This window comes from Zosterops lateralis (assembly GCF_965231275.1).
Source record: "Zosterops lateralis genome assembly, chromosome: 35".
Lineage (NCBI taxonomy): Eukaryota > Metazoa > Chordata > Aves > Passeriformes > Zosteropidae > Zosterops > Zosterops lateralis.
This window is the reverse complement of record NC_139795.1, coordinates 889,092-911,238: the sequence shown is the minus strand read 5'-3', so window position 1 is coordinate 911,238 and position 22,147 is coordinate 889,092. Positions and strand designations below refer to the sequence as shown.

General features: G+C 49.3%; 1 pseudogene across 1 annotated transcript in view; it reads left to right on the top strand.

Moving 5' to 3' along the window:
• The window catches only part of LOC310921490 (class I histocompatibility antigen, F10 alpha chain-like), a 97,732-nt pseudogene extending 84,137 nt beyond the window's left edge, over positions 1-13,595 (top strand). Inside the window, exons 2-7 of the transcript XR_014592765.1 lie at positions 11,645-11,908; positions 12,168-12,443; positions 12,580-12,852; positions 12,939-13,046; positions 13,145-13,180; positions 13,300-13,595. The product of XR_014592765.1 is annotated as a class I histocompatibility antigen, F10 alpha chain-like (transcript). The remainder of the gene's footprint in view (positions 1-11,644; positions 11,909-12,167; positions 12,444-12,579; positions 12,853-12,938; positions 13,047-13,144; positions 13,181-13,299) is intronic.
• Positions 13,596-22,147: the final 8,552 nt, after the last annotated feature.

Below are 22,147 nucleotides of genomic sequence, written 5' to 3'. Positions count from 1 at the left end.
ACGGACCAAAAACAGACCCACAATGGAACCAAGCTGGACCCAAAACATACCGAAGAAGGACCCAAAATGGACCAAAAACTGACCTAAAATGGGCCCAGGATGGAGCAAAATGGACCAAAGAAGGATACCAAGGACCCAAAATGCACTCAAGATGAACCCAGGATGGACCCCAAATGGACCCATGATTCACCAGAGATGGACCCAGGACTGACCCAAAATGGACCCAGGATGGACTCAAAATTGTGCCAAGATGGACCCGAAATGGACCCATGATTGGCCCAAGACGGACCCAGGATAGACCTAAAATGGATCCAGGATGCACCCAGGATGAACTTAAACGGACCTAAAATGGATCCAAACTAGATCAAAATGGATCCAAAATGGAATGAGGTTGGACCCAAAATGGACTCAAGATGGACCAAAACTGGACCCCAAGATGGTCCCAAAATGGACCCAGGATGGACTCAAAACGGATTTAAGATAGACCTAAAACTGTCCCTAAATGGACCAAAGATGGAACCAAAATGGACCTATGTGGACCAAAATGGACCCACAATGGACCTAAAATTGCCCCTAGATGGACCCAAAATGAACCAAAGATGGAACCAAAATGGATGCAGAATGAATCCAAATGGACCCAAAATGGACCCAAGATGAACCCAGGATGAACCCAAACGGACCTTAAATAGACTCAAACTAGATCAAAATCAATCCAAAATGGAACAAGGATGGACCCCAAATGGACGCAAAATGGCCCAAAATGGACCCAAAATGCACCCAAGATGGACCCAGGATTGACACAAGATACACCCAGGATGGAGCCAGGATGGACCCGAAATGGACCTAGGATGCACCCAAGATGAACCAAAACAGATGTAAAATGGACCCAAACTTGACCAAAATGGATCTAAAATGGAACAAGGTTGGATGCAAAATGGACTCAAGATGGACCAAAACTGGACTCAAGATGGACCAAAACTGGACCCAAAATGGACCCAGGATGGATGAAAAATGGACTCAAGATGGACACAAAATGGACACAAGACGGACCCAGGACACATCCAAAATGGATGTAACGTAGACCCAAAATGAACTCAAGATGGACGCAAGGTGGACCCAAAATGAACCCAATATGGACCCACAACGGACCCAGGATAGACCTAAAAGGGACCCAGGATGGATCCAAAATGAACCCAAAATGGACCAAAAATGGGCCCAAAATGGATCCAGGATGGAACATAATGGACTCAAAATGGACCAAGCACAGACCCAAAATGGACCCAGGATGGACCCAAAACTAACTGAGGATGGACCCAAAATGGACATAAAATGGACCCAGCATGAACCCAAGATGAACCTAAACTGGATGAAAATGGACCCATGATGCACCCAGGATGGACTCAAAATGGACTCAGGATGGACCCAGGATGAACCAAAACGAACCCAAAATGGATCCAAAATGGAGGAAAATATATCCAGGAGGGACCAAAAATTGATGCAAATTGGACCCAAAATAGACCCAAAATGTATCCAGGAGAGACACAAAATGGATGCAAATTGGACTCAAAATGGACCCAGGATGGATCCGGAATAGACCAAGAATCGACCCAAGATGGACCCAGGACACACCCAAAATGGACCCAGGAGAGACCCAAAACTGTGCCAAGATGGACCAAAAAGGATCTGAAATGGACCAAAACGGACCCAAGATGGACCAAAATGGACACAAAATTTGCCCAGGATGGTTGCAAAATGGACCCAAAATGGACTCAGCATGACCCAAAATGGACCCATGATTGGCCCAAGATGGACCCAAAATGGACCCAGGATGCACCCAGGATTAACCGAAACGGACCTAAAATGGACCAAAATGGAACAAGAATAAACCCAAAATGGACTCTGGATGTACCAAAAATGGACCCAAGATGAACTCAAGACACACCCAAGATGGACCCAAATTGGACCAAGACTGACCCAAAATTGACCTAAATGGACACAAACTGGACCCAAAGTGGACCTAGAATGGACCCAAAATGGACTCAGGATGGACTCAAAATGGGCCAAGGATGAACCCAGGATGACCAAAAATGAACACAAGATGGACCCAGGACACACCCAAAATAAATCCAGGGTGGAGCCCAAAAGGACTGATGATTCACCCAAGATGGATCCAGGATGGAATCAAAACTGTCCCCAGATGGATGCAAAATGGACCCAAGATGAATCCATGATTGAGCCAAGATGGACCCAAAATGGACTCAGGGTGAATCCAAGATGAACCCACAATGAACTGAAACAGACCTAAAATGGACCCAGACTAGATCAAAATGGATCCAAAATGGAACAAGGATGGACCCAAAATAGATGCAAAACGGAACAAGGATGGACCCAAAATAGATGCAAAATGGACACAAGATGGACCTAAATGGACCCAAAGTCAACCCAGAATAGACTTGTTGGAGTCCAGGGCATGGGGAAAACCCCTCTGTTGTGGTTTGAAAGCAAAATGAGTGAGAGGCTCCAAGTCAGAAATATAATTTAATAAGAAGAATGGTAAAAAGGTAAAAATAAAATAAATGCAATAACACAAAGGATCACTGACAGAGTCAGAATACAACCTGAGCAGGATGGTGGAAGCAGTCCAGATGAGATGGTCTTCCTGAAGCAGTGATCCTGTAGAAAGGTCTGGTAGCTCTGCTCCTCTGGGAATCCAGTGGGTCAGGTCTGCTTGCACAGTCCCACATACCAGCTTATATCCAGGTGAGAATGCTTGGCTCCTCCCTCTAGGCAGAGCATCTCACAATGGGATGAGGAGTGTGAAGTGGGTCCTTGATGGCCCATTAAACAGAGATAACCCCTGGAGGGAGTTACCTGTGAGTCATGGGCCAGGCGTTGATAGGCCATAGCAGAAGAGGCAGGGGCTTGGGAAAACACTGCCCCACCTGGTTTCAAAAGTTCATGAAGATGGTGATAGAATAAATACTTTGTGTACATCCTACACTGCAACCCAGGACATAATCCACCCCTTATTCTATTACCATCTACATCATATCCAAATCAATACATTTTTACAAAGATGTGCATACACATAGAGAATAAAATGTTACACACTGTTCTCACTTAAAATTAAGTCTTCTTGTGGTACACAATGGGTTTTCCCATGTTTCTGCAGTACTCACCAAGTATGACTAGGTTTTTGCGTTAAGACAATTTCATGGATGGGTCTGCCTTTTCCTGAGGCGGGATTAATCCAAACAGTCTTCCCTAAAATGCCTTTCATATGTACTGCAGGGACTTTATCTCCATCCACTGTGTGCAAGGGTTCAGACTGGGCAGGACCACTTTGATTGATAGACCCTTGGGTGTTGACCATCCAGGTAGCTTTGGCTAAGTTCATTTCCCAATTCTTGAAGGTCCCCCCGCCAAGTGCCTTCAGGGCAGTCTTTAGTAGTCTATTGCACTGTTCAACTTTTCCGGCAGCTGGTGCGTGATAAGGAATGTGATATATCCATTCAATGCCATGTTCTCTGGCCCAGGTGTTTATAAGGCTGTTTTTGAAATGGGTCCCGTTGTCCGACTCAGTTCTCTCAGGGGTGCCATGTCTCCACAGGACTTGTTTTTCTAGGCCCAGGATGGTGTTCCAGGCAGTGGCATGAGGCACAGGGTAGGTTTCCAGCCATCCAGTGGTGGCTTCCACCATGGTCAGCACGTAGCGCTTTCCTTGGCGGGTTTGGGGAAGGGTGATGTAGTCAATTTGCCAGGCTTCCCCATACCTGTACTTCAGCCATCGTCCACCATACCACAGAGGCTTCACTCGCTTGGCCTGTTTGATTGCAGCACAGGTCTCACAGTTATGGATGACCTGGGAGATGCTGTCCATAGTAAGGTCCACCCCTCGGTCACGGGCCCATCGGCATGTCGCATCTCTTCCTTGATGACCAGAGGCATCGTGGGCCCAACGAGCTGAGAACAGTTCTCCCTTGTGCTGCCAGTCCAGATCCACCTGTGATACTTTCACCTTGGCGGCTTTGTCCACCTGCTCGTTGTTGTGATGCTCCTCATTAGCCCGGCTCTTGGGTACGTGCGCGTCTACGTGTTGAACTTTCACGGTCAGTCTCTTTACTCGGGCAGCGATGTCCTGCCAAATGTCAGCAGCCCAGATGGATTTTCCTCTGCGCTGCCAGTTGGCCTTTTTCTAGCAATTCAGCCATCCCCACAGAGCATTAGCTACTATCCATGAGTCAGTGTAGAGATAGAGCATTGGCCATTTCTCTTGTTCAGCAATATCCAAAGTCAGCTGGACAGCTTTAAGCTCTGCAACCTGACTCAACTTACTTTGTCCTTCGGTAGCCTGTGCAACTTGTCATGTGGGGCTCCAAACTGCAGCCTTCTATTTCTGGTTAGCGCCTAAAATTCAGCAGGAGCCATCAGTGAAGAGAGCATATTGTCTTTCAGTCTCTGGTAGCTTATTGTATGGTGGAGCTTCTTCGGCACTCGTTACTTGCTTTTCTTCTTCAGACGATAATCCAAAATTCTCACCTTCTGGCCAGTTTGTTATAACTTCCAGAATCCCAGGGCGATTTGAGTTTTCAATATGGGCACGTTGTGTGATGAGAGCAATCCATTTGCTCCATGTGGTGTCAGTGGCGTGATGCGTGGAGGGAACCTTTCCTTTAAATATCCACCCCAGGCACTGGTAATTGGGGCGCTAGAAGCAGCTGTGTTTCAGTACCAATTACTTCTGAGGCAGCTTGAATTCTTTCATACGCGGCCAAGATCTCTTTCTCTGTGGGAGTGTAGTTGGCTTCAGAGCCTCTGTAATTTTGGCTCTAGAATCCTAATGGTCGGCCTCGAGTCTCCCTAGGCACCTTCTGCCACAGGCTCCAGGACAGACCGTTGTTCTCGGCTGCAGAGTAAAGCACATTCTTCACATCTGGTTCTGTCCTGACTGGGCCAAGGGCTACTGCGTGAGCAATCTCTTGTTTGATCTGAACAAAGGCTTGTTGCTGTTCAGGGCCCCAGTGGAAATTGCTCTTCTTGCGGGTAACCAGATAGAGAGGGCTCACAATCTGACTGCACTCAGGAATGTGCATCCTCCAGAAGCCTATGGCACCTAGGAAAGCTTGTGTTTCCTTCTTGTTGGTAGGTGGGGACATGGCAGTGATCTTGTTTATTATTTCTGTGGGGATTTGGCGACGTCCATCTTGCCACTTGACTCCCAGGAACTGGATTTCTTGAGCCGGTCCCTTAACCTTACTTTTTTTAATGGCAAAACCAGCTTTTAACAGAATTTGGATAATCTTCTCTCCTTTCTCAAAGACCTCCCCTGGGGTGTTTCCCCATACGATGATGTCGTCGATGTACTGCAGATGGTCCGGAGCCTCACCTTTCTCCAGTGCAGCCTGGATCAGCCCATGGCAGATGGTGGGGCTGTGTTTCCACCCCTGGGGCAGTCGGTTCCAGGTGTACTGCACGCCCCTCCAGGTGAAAGCAAACTGGGGCCTGCACTGTGCTGCCAAAGGAATGGAGAAGAAGGCATTGGCAATGTCAATGGTCGCATACCACTTTGCTGCCTTGGACTCCAGCTCATATTGAAGCTCTAACATGTCTGGCACAGCAGCGCTCAGTGGTGGCGTGACTTCATTCAAAGCACGGTAATCCACCGTCAGTCTCCATTCTCCACTGGACTTACGCACAGGCCATATTGGGCTGTTGAAAGGTGAATGAGTCTTACTGACCACTCCTTGGCTCTTCAGTTTACGGATCATCTCGTGTATGGGAATCACAGAGTCTCGGTCAGTGCGGTATTGGCGGTGGTGTACTGTTGTTGTGGCAGTTGGTACCTGTTGTTCTTCGACTCTCAGCAGTCCCACAGCAGAGGGGTCATCTGAGAGACCAGGTAAAGTATTCAACTGTCTGATGTTTTCTTTCTCAACTGCGGCTATCCCAAAAGCCCAGCGATATCCCTTCGGGTCTTTGAAATATCCATTCTTGAGATAGTCTATGCTGAGAATGCATGGGGCCTCTGGGCCAGTCGCGATGGGGTGTTTTTGCCACTCGTTCCTAGTTAAACTCACTTCAGCCTCTAATACAGTCAGTTCCTGGGACCCTCCTGTCACCCCAGAAATAGAGATGGATTCTGTTCCTACATACTTTGATGGCATGGTACATTGGGCCCCAGTGTCAACCAACGCTGTATATTTTTGTGGGTCAGATGTGCCAGGCCATCGGATCCACACAGTCCAGTAGATCCGATTATCCCTTTCCTCTTCCTGGCTAGAGGCAGGGCCCCTCTATTCCTGGTCATGGCATACATTGTTCTCCTCCTGTACGTATGTTTCTGAGGTCCCTTCCAGAGGATCAGTCATATCATTATTCCTGTACCGTCTGGAGTTCTGAGAGACTGGGGCAACCTTGATTCTAGATGGGCTTCTTGTGGTAGGTGTTCCTCTTTTTAGTTCACGTACCTGGGCTGCTAAGGAAGAGGTGGGTTTTCCATCCCACTTTTTCATATCTTCTCCATGCTCTCGAAGAAAAGACCAGAGGTTACCCTGTGGTGTGTATCCTCTCTCCCTGGCTGGGGGACGCCTGCTCCTAATGGCAGAGACTCTCGTTGGCTCTGGTGAAATATGATAAATTTCTTCCTTAAGTTCTTTTAATTTCAGTTTCTGATGGCCTTCTTTAATCAAGCTCCGGACTTGCTCAGCCAGTCGTGTTTCCACAGACGAGACATGGGTGCAAACTGGGGCAGTGATAGTGTCCTCATAAATTCTTAATTTATTAGCCAAGACACTGACCTTGTCCTCACCTTCCCTCCATTGCAGTGTTGCCAGGTAACATGAGTACATCTCTGGTCCAAGCCGTGCAAGTCTCAGCCACATTCGTGATGTGCACTGGACATCATCTGGGCTTTTAGGAAATCTCTCGTTTTCTGAAAAAGTGATCTCCAGCACAGCCAATTCCCTCAGGCATTGGATACCTTGTTCTATTGTGCTCCATTTGCCTTGGCGCACTTGGAGGTCTTCTTTACAAAGGTATCTGTCTTTCACACTTGTTAGCAGTTGCTGCCAGAGGCTGAGAGGTTCTTGGGTTTTCCCAATCCCCTGGTCAATGACCACATCCCGGGACAGCGATCCCAGTTGCCTGGCCTCAATTCCATCCAGAATGGTGTCATTGGCTGCAGCGTCCCAGATGCAGAGCAGCCAGGTCAGGATGGACTCGTTGGTCTGGCAGGTGAATTCCCTTCGTAGGTCACGCAACTCACCCAGGGATAGAGAGCGAGTGATGATCTCTATCTCTGTCTCCTCTGCTGGCTGCGAAGGTCCTGCTGCATCCTCGTCAGTCACTACACGGACTGATTTGCTCCTTGACTTTTTTTTCTGAGTGGTGGCAACTGCTACTGGTTTAGGTGGTTCCAGTTCAGTGACAGTTTGTGTGGAGATGCTGACGGCACCTTTGGTTCCCTTCTCCTCTATGACAGTCTGCGTAGATGTGGACACTGTTGCCTCACCTTTGGTTTCTTTTTCCTCTGTGATGGTCTGTGTAGGTGAGGACACTGTTGCCTTGCCTTTGGTTCCCTTCTCCTCTGTGACAGTCTGTGTAGACGCTGATGCTGTTGCTTTGCTTCTCCTTCCCTCTTCCTCTTCCTTAGGAACACGCTGTATCACACCAGGTAGTGTTTTGATCCCAAGCATGGTGCAGAAAAAACAAAGGGCTGTGCAGAGAAGACAAAGCAGGACAAACAATAACATAATACTGTCCTTGGCATCTAGAGGGTACTCAATATTTTCAAAAACTGCTGTGTGATGCCTGAAAAGCTGGAAAAATCATTTTTTACTCCTCCCCACAGGGGCTGAGTGAGATTGTTGAGGCCCTAGATGTAGCATCCTAGACCAGAGCACGAATCCAAAACTGGGTATATATTCTGAATGCTGTTCATTGCCTCGGAGTTTATCAAGCAATGGGCATAATAGACCAATAAGGCAATTTTAGTACCATACCCTGGTCTACACAGGAGCATTAAGACCGGCAGATAGTGCCCCATGTGTGGAAAAATTTAGAGAGATAGGTATAAGACAGATGTAAGCATGTTGAGCATCATAGCAAACAGGTGTCTTCTTTAATACAAAACTGTAGTTCTGACTTTTCTCAGTGCCTCGTGCCCCACGTTGGGCACCAAAAAATGTCGTGGTTTGAAAGCAAAATGAGTGAGAGGCTCCAAGTCAGAAATATAATTTAATAAGAAAAATGTAAAAAGGTAAAAAGGTAAAAATAAAGTAAATGCAATAACACAAAGGATCACTGACAGAGTCAGAATACAACCTGAGCAGGATGGTAGAAGCAGTCTAGATGAGATGGTCTTCCTGAAGCAGTGATCCTGTAGAAAGGTCTGGTAGCCCTGCTCTTCTGGGAATCCAGTGGGTCAGGGCTGCTTGCACTGTCCCACATACCAGCTTATATCCAGGTGAGAATGCTTGGCTCCTCCCCCTGGGCGGAGCATCTCACAATGGGGTGAGGAGTGTGAAGTGGGTCCTTGGTGGCCCATTAAACAGAGATAACTCCTGGAGGGAGTTACCTGTGAGTCATGGGCCAGGCGTTGATGGGCCATTAGCAGAAGAGGCAGGGGCTTGGGAAAACACTGCCCCACCTGGTTTCAAAAGTTCATGAAGATGGTGATAGAATAAATACTTTGTGTACATCCTACACTGCAACCCAGGACACCCTCAAACTGCCCTGGGGGGTCCGAGACCCCTGCTGGGACTCTGGGAAAGCATTGCCTTTGACCTTAGTCCATGGGAAAAACTGCCAACACTTATGAATGAAAAGAGAACAACAAAAATTTAAATTAGATAGTAGTTTAGTTTGTCACAGGGTGAAAATTTGTAGTTTTGAGTTTTTAGAATGGAAGCAGATAGAGGCAAGATGGAGAGTTTTGGGTGGTGTCTTAAGTTCTTCCTCTTCTACTCCATCTTCTGCTGTGACAGTGGCACAAAGACATTGGTAGAATGTGTGTGATGTAGAAAATTGCGTCTCTAGAACTGGTAGTAATTATTGGTACAAAATTGTAAATATAGTACATTTCAAGAGGTAATTGGATTAGAAATCTTTAAGAGACCTTGGGTGCCAGGTCTCGTGTTCTTGGCAGCAGTGGTTTTCAGCGTGTGAAGCCTGGTGTTAGGCAGCACGCAGACTTTTGAGATAAGAAATGAATAAACACCTTTTAAGACCAAAGCTGTAAGTTCCACTCTTCTTTCAAATTCTGCCATGGGACTTTGAAAAGGATAAAAACCCTAATTAGGGGAATGTTGGACTCGAAATACAAGAAGACCCAAGATGGACTGAGGAGGGATCAAGGATGGAGCCAGGACGAACCTAAATGGACACAAGATGGACCAAACTGAACCCAGGATGGTCCCAAAATAGACCCAAAATGGACCCAAAATGGAACCAAGAAGGGCTGAAAATTGACCCCAAATGAACCAAAAATGGATCTAAAATGGATCCAGGATGGACCAAAATGGACTCAAAATGGACCCAGGATGGACCAAAAATCAACCTGAAATGGACTTAAAATGGATCCAAAATATATCCAGGATGGAGCTAAAAAAGACATAAATTGACCCAAAATGGACTCAGGATGGCCCCAGAATGAACCAAAAACGGACCCAAAACAGACAAAAATGGATTGAGGATGGACTGAAATGAACCCAAAATGGACCCTGCATGGACCCAAAACGGACACAGGATGGATGCAAAATGGACGAAGGATGCACTCAGGATGAAGCTAAATTGGACTGAAACGGACCCAAGCTGGACCCAGAATGGACCCAAAATGGACTCAGGATGGACCCAAATGGGACGAAGATGGAGCCGAATGGACCTAAATGGACCCAAAGCAGACCCAGAATGGATCCAAGATGGAGTCAGGATGGACCCAAAATGAACCCAGCACTGATGGAAGATGGACCTGAAAGGGAGCCAGGATGGATCCAGAATGTACCTAAAATGGACCCAGGACTGACCCAAGATGAACCCAAATTGGACCAAAATGGAACCAAAATGGACCCAGAATGGATCCAGGATGGACACAAGATGCAAAAAATTTGGACCAAAATGGACCTGGGATGAACCCAATGGATTCGAACTGGACCAAAATGGACTCATGATGGACACAGGACGGACCCAGAGATGGACCCAAAATGGACCCAGGATGGACCCGAGATGAACCCAAATGGAGCCCAAATTGAGCCCAAATGGCCCCCAGATGGACCCAAAATGCTACGAGATTTCAAATAACTTGGGCCTGGAAAGGGTCCAAAATGGACCCAGAATGGACCCAAAATGGATGCATGATTGACCCAAGATGGACCCAGGACGGACCCAAGATGGACCTAGGATGGACCAAAAATGGACCCAAAATAGACCTAAAATGTAGCCAAGATTGACCTAATATGGACCCAGGATTGACCCAGGATGAACCTGGGATGGACCCAGGATAGACCCAAAACAAACCCAAATGGACTCACATGAATCCAAAATGGATGCAGGATGAACCCAAATGGACCCAAAATGGAACCAGAATGAACCCAAGATGGGCCCACAATGGCCCCAAAATGGACCCAGGATGGACCCAAAACTGTCCTAAGATGGACCAAAATGCACCCAGGGTGGACCCAAGATAGATCCAGGATGGACTCAAAATTGTCCCAAGATGGACCAAAATGGACACAAAATTGCCCAAAATGGACCCCCCTGCTCCCACTTACTCGGCACTGGGACCCCCTGCACCCCTTCCCGGGCATCCCGCCCTTTCCGGGACCCCCTGGACCCCCATTCCTGCCTTTCCTGGCTCTCAGACCCCACTTCCCTCAACACCGGGGACCCCCGGACCCCCCTTTCCTGGGCACAGGGACCCCCTGGATCCCCCATCCTGCCTCTCCCAGTCCCTTCCTTGAACCTTGGACCCTTCCCGGCTCTCCTGGTTCTGCTTCCTGACCCTTGGACGCCCCCAGACCCCCAATCTCTGCATCCCCCCAATTCTGCAGCCTGTATATGGGGGGTCCCAGGGGGTCCGGGAGGGTCCCTGGGGGGATTCTGGGACCTGGGTCCCCCCTGAATTTCCATCTCTGAGCACAGGGAACCCCCTGCCCCCCCTTATCCTGTACCAATCCCCCCTGCACCCCCTTTCTCATCCATCCCATCTTCCCCAATCCCCAGACCCCTTTTCCTTGACCCTGAGACACCCTGGACCCCCATCCCTGCTTTTCTCAGCCCCCAGCCCCTTTCCTCTGCATCAAGGACCCCCAAGCCTCCTATTCCCAGGTCTCCCCACCTTTTGACCCTTCTTTCCCTGGCACTGGGTACCTTTGGACCCCTTTTCCTGGGACTGGGAATCCCCTGGAACCCCCATCCCACCTCTCCCAGTCCCTGCACTCCCCCCCTTCCATAACCCTGGAACCCCCTGAGCCCCCATTCCTGGACACCAGGACCCCCCTGCACACCCTTTCTTGTCCATCCCACCTCTCTCAGCCCTGCAAACCCTTTCCTTGGCCCTGGGATCCCCAAACCCCTTCCCAGCTCTCCCAGTTTCCCTTTTCATTGATCCATGTCCCCCTCAACCCCCCAAATCTCCGTGTCCCCCCAGTTCTCCACTCCCTGCAGTACCTCAGTGTGTTGGTGTCGGAGCCCAGCCCGGGGGTCCCCCAGTTCATGTCCATTGGGTTTGTGGATGGGATCCCCATCACATGCTACGACAGTGAGCGGGGCCGGACGGAGCCGTTGACACAGTGGATGAAGGACAGAGATGAGCCGGGATATTGGGATAGGCAGACCTAGATTGGTGTGAGGAACCAGCAACTGTATGCCAGGAACCTGGAGAAACTGCAAGGCCGGTACAACCAGAGCAGAGGTGAGTGGGGGGGATCTGTTAGTGTGGAATGGGAACTGTGGGGTTGGGACATGGATCCATGGGGCTGGGATTTGTGGGGCCGGGTTTGGATCCCTGGGGTTCCATCCCATGGGGTTGGATTATGCATCCATGGGGGTCCACGGGGCTGGGATGAGGCTCTGTGGGTCTCCATCAGACTCTGGAGCTCCATAGGGCTGGAATGGGCCTCAGTGGGGCTGGGACACAATTCCATGGGTCTCTGTGGATACAATCCCCCCAGGTCTCCACACTGTACAGCAGGTTTATGGCTGTGACCTCCTGTCTGACGGGAGTGTCCATGGATCCTTCCGGCATGGCTACGACAGGTGGGATTTCATCTCCTTTGATCTGGAATCCGGGAGATTCGTGGCGGCCGACGGCGCTGCTGAGATCACCAGGAGGCGCTGGGAACATGAAGGGATCGTGGCTGAGAGGCAGACAAATTACCTCAAGCATGAGAGCCCTGAATGGCTCCAGAAATACGTTGGATACGGGCAGAAGGAGCTGGAGCACAAAGGTGGGTGGGAATTTGGGATTTGGGATTGGAGGATTGGAGAACATGGTAATTCCTGTTGGAATTCCATGGTCAGATCTCACCCCCATCCCATTGCCATGGAATTCCATGGATGCACCTCACCATTATCCCATTCCAGAGTCCCCTGATGTCCATGTGTCCGGAAAAGAGGAACACGGGATGCTGATCTTGTCCTGCCACGCCTACGGATTCTACCCCAAGACCATCGCAGTCAACTGGCTGAAGGGGGATGAAATCTGGGATCAGGAGACGGAGTGGGGCGGGATCGTTCCCAACAGCGACGGCACCTTCCACACCTGGGCCAGGATCGAGGCGCTGCCGGAGGAGCGGGAGCAGTACCGGTGCCGGGTGGAGCATCCCGGAATGCTGGAGCCCAGGATCTTCGCTTGAGGTGAGGCTGGCAATGTGGGAATGTGGGAATTGGGAATTCCCAAATGGGGGTTCCCCTTCCCCTCCTCACCATCCCGCATTTCCCAGAGCCGACATCTAGCGGGAATCTCACCGTGGTGGTCACTGTGTCCATCATCGCTGCCATCCTCATCCTCACTGTCCTCATTGGATTCATTGTCTGGAAGCTCCAATCCGGTAACACAGGGGATGGGGGTCGGGAAGGGGCACAGATCCACCCGGCACCATTCCAGGAATCCTGTGCCACTGACACTGATCCCACTGTTTTTCCCCAGGGAGGAGGGACAGGGATGGATACAACATGGCAGCCGGTGAGTCCCAGTGGTGGATCCAGCTCTGGATCCCCTCTGTGCAGATCCCAGGATGGATCCTGGGGTTAATCCTGGTGTGTGATCTGTGCTGAGATCTCATGGATCTTCTCTTTCTGCAGGAAGAGATGTGTGAGCCAACGGCTTGACTGCAGGTGTGGAGCGGGACCAGGGTGAGATTCCAGAGGTAGACTGGGGCAGGACGGATGGACTGGGATCAGGGAGGGATTGTGGATCAGAGCAGGGATCCAAAGCAGGATCAGATGGAATTGTAGAGTGGGATAAGGGCTGGAGTCTGGAATGGGTAAATTTTTATAATTCAAACATTTACATTTAACCCAGCTAGCATATCTGTTATTGTGATGAATCAGACAGGGTACATGGGATGACTCTGATGGAGGTTTTAATTCATCTTTTTCTTTGTATGTCACAGACTAAGGCCAAAGAATGCTCTGACCAAAACAGTCTTAATCCTCTTTTTGTTTGAAGTGGAAGTATTCCTTCCCAAGGAGGGTGTCAGAGGTGTCTCAGAACTTGTCCAGGCTGCACTTGAAACCACTGATAGAAGCTTGGCCTTATTTCCCAGTTAGGTTTGATTCTTTGTACCTCCCTTGGATCATTCTGGTCCTCCCAGTTCATCACCCCCCAGTCCCCATTGAAGAGTCAATTTGGTGTCACCTGGTTTGGATGTTACAGTCCATTCCTTTGGTTCCTCCAGGGGTCCTTTGGTGCTGCTGGCTGGACCCCCCCTCGTTCCCTGCTCCGGGTCACAGCCTCAGGCTCAGCAATGCCTGGAAAGGACCTTCCCATCCTGGAGTTAAAGATTGTTCTTTCCATGTTTTCACTAGTACACACTCCCCTGGATGGATATTGGGAATTTTAAAGTCTAAATGGTGCGGTTTGAGGGATTATCCCTTTTAACTGTTAATTTTCAAGGGTTTTTGCAATTCTGTTGACATATTTCTTAACACCCATTTCCCTGAGGTCAGAGGTGGCTGTGTCATGTTGGGTGGTCAGAAAGGGTAACCCAAACATCATCTCATGAGGTGACACTCCCAGGTCTGACCTGGGCTGGGTTTGAACCCTCAATAAAGCCAAAGGTTGGCATTTTACCCACAACATTTGGGTTTCAATTATTACTTTTGTTAAAGTTCTCGTTAAAGTTTGGTTCATTCCCTCTACCCAGCCTGAACTCTGTGGGTGCCATGGGGTGTGTAATTCCCATTTTATCCCCAAGCCTTGAGTTATTTGCTGTAAGATTTTTGACATGAAATGTGTTCCTCTGTCCGAGTCTATCCTATTAACCATTCCATCCCTGGGAATAATTTGTTCCAAAAGGGTTTTACATCCCACATTGGCTGTGGCTCTGGCAGTGGGAACAGCCTCCACCCAATGAGTCAGGTGGTCTGTTATCACTAATAAAAACTTCCATCTCTGTACTTGGGGAAGTTCAGTAAAACCTATTTGGACACTTTGAAATGGTCGGAGAGCTAACTCCCCACCTCCTAATGTTGTTTTTCTCATTACCTTTTTATTTACCTTTTGGCAGATTATACATCTTTCAGTTACTTGTTTTGCCAATCCAAAAATCCCAATACACCCATAATTCCTTAGAAAACGATCACACAAAGCTTGGGTACCCCAATGAGTTTTTGATGCATGTTTTCTAATATTTTCCTATTGAGCAGCTTGTTAAGTAACTGTCTCCTGTCAGGAAGTTTCCATTTCCCAGATTCATCTGGCTTTCCTCCTATTTTACTTAATTCCTTTTCTTCTGTTTCACTGAACTTTGGAGTTTCTAATTCTTCCTTATTTGAGGTCAAAATTAACACAACCCTTTGGATCCCATTCTCTGCTGCATCTTTAGCTCCTTGATCTGCCAAAGTATTTCCCCTTATTTCCAAGGTCATTCCCTTTTAAAGTCCATTAACACATACTACAGCTGTCTCCTCAGGCAGTTTTAATGCCTCTAAAACCTCTAAAATTAGTCCTTCATGTATCAATAATCCTTTTCCCTCTGAATTAAGTAAATCCTCTTTCTTCCCAAATTTTTCCAAAGGAGTGTTCTACCCCAAAAGCATACCTTGAATCAGTATATATGGTTCCTTTCTCACTGGCTTAGAAAGATATGCTCTTTTTAGACCATATTATTCACAAATTTGAGCTGACAAGTTTGAAGGTAATTTTCCTTTTTCCAGGGTTTGCATGTTTTTCCCATCCACCAAAACAAACCCTGACATCCTTTTTCCTTGAAAACACCTGGAAGAACCATCCATACATATTATTTCTCCTTCTAAGAGGGTTTGTTCTTTGAGATCTTCCCATATTTTGGTTTGGCATTGGATAATTTCTAAACAATTATGTGTTAGGTTACTTTCTGGTTCTCCATATAAAAATTGAGCTGGATTTAAACTTTTGTTTACTTCTAATGTCAAGCCATCACTGTCTATCAGGATTGCTTCCTATTTCAGCGTCCCAGACTCTGTTACCCATTTTTCAGCTCTCTAGTTTAACACATTTGGGCTGCATGAGGTGCACACACAATTAGTTCACCCCCAGGAGTGCTCGGGGCTCTCTTCTACCAGAACTGCAGCAGCTGCTGTGGCTTGAACACACTCTGGGCAGCCGTGGCTCCCTGGGCCCAACACCTTTGATCAATGAGCTGTTGGTCTCTTCCCTCCTCCCCACTCCTGAGCCACAACTCCATGAGCTGCTCCACTTTCCACAGTCACAAACAGATGAAAGGGTTTTTCTAATGAGGGAAAGCTCAAGGCTGGCACTGAGGCCAGTTTTGACTTCAGTCCTTCTAATTTATCATCATCTTCCTTGCTCCACTTTATGTTATCTCCCTCTGTCAATTTTCCATATAAAAATGTGACTGCCTGTGTATACCCTTCAATCCATAATCTACAATATCCCAATAATCCGAGTAGGTTTCTGATTTCCTTCTTTGAAGAGGGAGGGGGAAAAGATAAAATTCCTGCAATTCTCTCGGGGTTTAGCTTTTGTCTGCCCTTGCTTATTAAGTGCCCGAGATATTTCACTTCAGATTCTACAAATTGCAGTTTCCCCTTTGATACTCTGAGTCCTTTTCCCCCAGAAAATTCAGAAGTTTCATGGCAGCCTCCCCAACTTCACCTTCAGCTTCCCCTGATAATAAGGGATCACCCGCATATTGTATAACTTGTATTCCGGGAGGAGCGGGGAAAGTTTGCCCAAAGCCCGCGCTGCCCGTCCCGCAGGCCCTTCCCGTGGCCGAGCTGTGGCTCCGCGGGCTCGGGATTTGGCCTTTCAAAGGAAACCGGCCCCGCCCAGCGGGAGCGGCGGTTCCCAAGGCAACGGTGCCCAGCGCGGGGGGTGCTGGGATTGCCGGAGAGGGCGGGGCGGGGGCGGGGATTGGCCCGGGGCTGAGTCCTCCAGGCGTGGGGGGGCGTAGGCGGGAGCTGCTGCCGGAACCACCGAGAGGACGAGCGGCGGCCGAGCCTGAGCACGGAGTCTCTGCGCATGCTCCCGGCACAGGCGGAGCGGCCGGGCCGGGGCCGGCCGGAGCAGCCCCGGGACAAGCGGTCAGGGGAGGGGCGGCCCGAGCGGCCGGGCCGGGCCGGGCCGGGCCGGGCGGGGTTTGTGGCGGAGCTGCCGCGGGCCGTGCGGCCGGGATTGGGGCGGGCAGATCCCCCGGCATGTCCGGGGCAGCGATCGCAGACTGCGCGGTCGGGGCTGGGGCCGGCGCAGGGGGAGCCCCGGCCGGAGTGGCCACCGGTGCGGCCGATACAAACGGCGGGGCGGCCGCCGGCACCGGGGCTGGGGCGGGCGGTGGGGCCGGGGACGGCGGTGCGGCTTCTAAGCCCAAATTTCTTGGGTTTTTTAAATACGTTTTTTCTCAAACCCTCAATTCGGCAGGTTCTAGGCCCAAAGTTCCTGTTTTGTTTTTTTTTTCCCCCAAACCCTCAATTCTGCAGGTTCTAAGCCCGAATTTCCTGGTGGTTTTTTTTTGTTTTTGTTTTTGTTTTTGTTTCTGTTTTTTTTTTTTTTTTCGCAGACCCTCAATTCAGCAGGTTTTAAGCCCAAATTTGTTGTTTTGTTTTGTTTTTTCCCCAAAACCCTCAGTTCAGCAGCTTCTTAGCCCAAATTTCCTATTTGTTTTTTTTTTCCCCAAACCCTCAATTTGGCAGCTTCTAAGCACAAATTTGTTGTTTTATTTTGGTTCTTTCCCCATACCTCAATTCAGCAGCTTCTAAGCCCAAATTTCTTGGGTTTTTTGAGGTTATTTTTAAACCGTCAATCTGGCAAAAAAAAAATTTAGGCCCCCCCCTCCTTTTTATCCTGTTTCTCAGTGGGTTGTACTGGCAAACCCCCAGCTCCCTTCCTTCAGAGGGGCCCAGCCCCTTTCTTTGGGGCCCCGTCCCCACCCCGGGGTCTCTCTCAGTCCTTTCATCTCTGCCTTCGCCTCCGTCCTGGCTCCTCTCTGGCCAAAGGACAGACACGCAGCTCAGGGAGCTCCAGACTGGCTTTGTAGAGCTGGGAACCCCAGTCCACGTCTCAAACTCACATCTCACACCCCGTAACCTGTTCCCCTAAGAAATACTCACAGTCCTTTGTTCTTTCTTAGGTCTTTGTGCACAAGATTTTTATGGAGCAAAAATACCACGGCTTCTTCCAGAGCTTCTTCTTCCCTTTTTTCCTTTTGCTTTATTGTCTCCTCCTTGCCCTGGGGGTATTTAACCTGCGATCTCCATCCTGAACTGAGCCCCCAAATTGTGAAAAACATGGCTCACTTTTGTTAGAATTTTAAAAGTTTCATAATAAAAAATAGGACAATAAGAGGCATATGAAGCAAAAGAGATTACAGACGTTTGGGTACCTGGCATCCCACACGAAGGCACACAGGCTAACAAAGGATCTTTCCTTTCAATATCATAGGTTATTGCATATTTATAAATTTTGGACACGATTTAAGGCCTTCTTTGAACTTTAGGTAAAAAGGTTTAATTGTAATTTTTCTCTCTATCTATTCTTTTTTGCAAATAAATCTTTCCAGTGGCTCCACAAAGTGGCAAATCCCTTAATAAGGAGGCAGTAAATTCTTCCTTCTGGAGTTCTTTGGTGTCCTTGTTGTTATCTCTATCAAGATAGGATGATGTGAGGAATTTCTTAATTGCCTCTGCCACTTTTCTTTAAATTAGTTACAACAAGCATCTGCTATAGCCTAAAAACTGTATTTATCACACTACTGAAAGAGACTATATTAATGCAGCATAACTTTCTAACATAACAGATATAGTATTCATTTTAATATTTGCAAAAGGCAGTCATACAATATGCATTTATAACACCCAGAGTGTCCCCAGAGTGTCCCCGAGGCATCCCTGCCATGTCCCCAACGATCATGGATGGCTGCATGGTGTGACAATCCTGGTGTGGGGTGGTGGGAGGGGAAAGGGGGGAACAGGGGGGGGTTTGGGGGTCCTAGGGGAGATTTTGAGGGGTCCCAGGTGGGGTTTAGGGGGTGTTCCAGGAGGGTTTCTTTGGTTCTGGGGGTTCAGGGGGTCCTGGGTGGGATTTGGGAGGTCCAGGTGGGGTTTGGGGGGCCCTAGTGGGGTTTGGGGGGATTTGGGTGGTCACAGGTGGGGTTTGGAGGTGTTGCAGGTGGGGTTGGGGAGGCCCTGAAGGAGTTTGAGGGGTGTCCCAGGAGGGGTTTTGGGGGTGCCAAGCAGAATTGTTTTGTTCTGGGGGTTCGGGGGGTCCCAGGTAGGGTTGGGAGGGTCCTGGAGGGGTTTGGGGGATTCCAAGAGGGGTTTTTGGTGTCAGGGGGTCCTGGGAGGATTAGGGGCAAGGGGGACAGTGGTGGGGTTGCAGGAGAGGATAGCAGGGAGTGGCAGGGGTTGGCAGAGGGGACAAGGAGGTGGCAAAGGGACAGAGGGGACAGCTGAGCCCTCCAGGGAGGGCACAGGGGCCACCCCAGGAGGCCACAAAGGCCACCTCCCCGTCGCCTAACCAGGATTTGGAGGATCTGATGGCTGTGGTGGCTGATGTGGGCGAGCTGGCGGCCCTTGTGACCGTGCCATGGGACGTGAGCCCGTTCCTGTACCCAGAGTCCCTGTGCACAACCCTGAGGAAATTCATCTGGCACCTCCGGGACGCCCTGGAGCACAGTGATGTCACTTCCCAGGCCATGGCTGCCCTCGTGACAACCCCGGGGGCCACCTGGGACGATGTGACAGCCGCGGGCAGAGCCTGGCAGGAGTCGAGGTTTCTGGTCTGGGACACCTCAATGTGGCTGATGAATGAGGCCATGGATCTCCTCCATACCTGGGAGGACGGGGACACCTCCGAAGCGACCACCCAGGCTGGGGACCTGCAGGATGAGATCGTCACCTGGAGGAGAGTTAAGAACATTTTGGTGGACAGGACCCATCAGCCATGGATGGTCAGGGAGGTGGCCTCGTTTCTAAATGCACACAAGGCCCGGGTGGTGGAGGTGGTCAAGGCCATGGTGACTTCAGCCAGTTGGGGGTGGCCACCAAGAGGGGACAGTGGGCGGAGGCGACCTGGGCACTGGTGGGGTGCTTGGTGGATCTGTCTTCCAGAGCCTTCAAGTCCCTCAATACGCTGGGGAACATCAAATTGACCCTGAAGGAAAAGGAGGCATCTGCTGATGTTAGTGAGGACTTGGTGGTTGTGGCAGTCAAGGTCAAATAGCTGTGGGAGGGCAGCACCCACCTGGCCATGCATCACCTGATGGGGACACTTGGGGACATCCACAACCTCCTCTCGAGTCCCTGTGGTGGCTCTGGTGGCCCTGTTAGCCCTGGTGGCCCCGTTAGCCCTGGTGGCCGCAGTGGCCGCTCGGTGGCCAAGCGATGCCAAGAAACCATCGGGGACACTCCGGGGCCGTGCACAGAACAGCGCACAGCGCCATCGTGTGGCGAAACAAGTAATGGCAGCTCAATGATGGGAACACCTGAACAATCTGAGGGTACCTAGGGAAAACCCGAGTCAGGTGCAGTTTGTGACACCACCAGCCATTGCCCAAGCCACCCCGACTTATTACCCCCAGGGACACGATGTGAACTGGCAACTTCCAAATTGATACATTCTTTCAAAAACTGTTGCCATGAATGCCTTCATAGCAGTTACTGGTGTTTCAAAGCAAAGACAAGACTTTCTAATTATAGGCAAGGATGATAACAGATCTCTTGGACTTTCAGTTATTCCAGCTGTCGTTTCAGGAAATTATGACAAAGAGCTGAGGGTTTTAGCTCTTGCTCGCAAGGCTCCAGTGGTAATTCAACCAAAAACACCAATAGCTATTGCTATTGCATGGCCAATGAATATAAATAAGGGAGCTGGATACAGAGAAATGCCTTCTGAGGGCTTTAGCCTGGCAGCTAATGTCCGTTGGGTAAAACATGTCACCAATGAAGAGCCAGAGCTGGAGTGTAGTCTGACACATGTGGAGTCTGGTAAAACACTTAACATTACAGGCAAGCTGGACACAGGGGCTGACGTCACTCTCATTCCTTTTAAGTTTTGGCCGAGCAATTGGAATCTGGTAACACCTGAGTGTGGTCTCATAGGGATTGGAGGAAGTATAGTGTGTATGCAGAGTGAATCCATGATTACTGTCACAGGTCCTGAAGGAAAGACAGCAGACATCCGGCCCTATGTATGGAAGAAGCACAACACACTGTGGGGGAGAGACGTGTTGTCCCAGTGGAGAACAAAGATGGAAGTGGATTCTTAATGGAAACCACAGTGACACCTCTGCAGTTATCGTGGAAAACCAATCAGCCCGTGTGGATAGATCAATGGCCTCTCAAACAGAAAAAAATTGAATGCAGTCAAAAAATTAGTGAGCAAACAGCTACAAAAAAGCCACAAAACCCCACAAATAGTCCCTGGAATTCCCCAGTGTTTGTCATCCACAAGAAGACTTCTCTGATTCCTAGAGATTCCTTTACAACTTAAGTAAGATCAGTTAAGGGATAGAGGACATAAGGCATTTACAACCTGGATTTCTTTCTCTTTCAGTGATCCCAAGAGACTGGCCTCTTGTTGTCATTGACTTAAAAGATTGTTTTTTCAACACTCCACTGCATCCAGAGGATGCTCCTCGATTTGCCTTTTTGGTTCCAGCCATCAATAGAGGAGAACCACTGCAAAGGTACCACTGGATGGTTTTACCACAAAGAGATGCAAAGGAGCTGCAGCCGCTCCGGCCCTGCCAAACCCGAGAATGGGCCCGCGGCCGGTCCCAGCGAACCCCTGAGGGGCCCCTTCCATCCCACTGGTGACTTACCTGGGCTTAGTACATGGCCATAGTACATGGGAGGGGATAACCAGTTTTCCTTCTGCTGTAACAGCCTATCCCTCCTGGTTATATGTTCTCTTTTGATCCTCAATTAGCCTCTGGCCTTTTTATTAGACACTGGCTTACCTTCTAGGGAGATTTGGCCATCGGGAATCAGGGCTCCTTCTACTGTCACCTCACCTTTTGCTGCTTCTTTTGCCTCTCTGTCCACCAGCTCATTTCCCTTTTCCAGTTCTGAGCTCCCTTTCTGATGTGCTTTAATGTACATGATTGACTCTTTTTCAGGCAGTTGGACTGCTTCCAGCAGTTGTATTATTTCTTGTGCATGTTTAATGTCCTTCCCTTACAGATCTAACAATCCTCTTTCTTTCCAGACGGCTCCATGAGCGTGCACCACCCCAAATGCGTATCTTGAATTTATGTAAATGTTTATCCTCTTTCTTTTTGATACCACTAATGCATGGGTTAGGACAATTATTTCTGCCTTCTGTGCAGAGATCTCTGCTGGTAACAGTCCTGATTCTACCAGGTCTCTGCATGTGGTAACTGCACACCCAGCCTGTCATTTTCCATTGATCCATCGGTGAACCAGGTTTCCTCATCATCCAGAGGGGTGTTCCTCAGGTCTGAGCAGCTGGAGTAAGTGGATTCAATGGTCT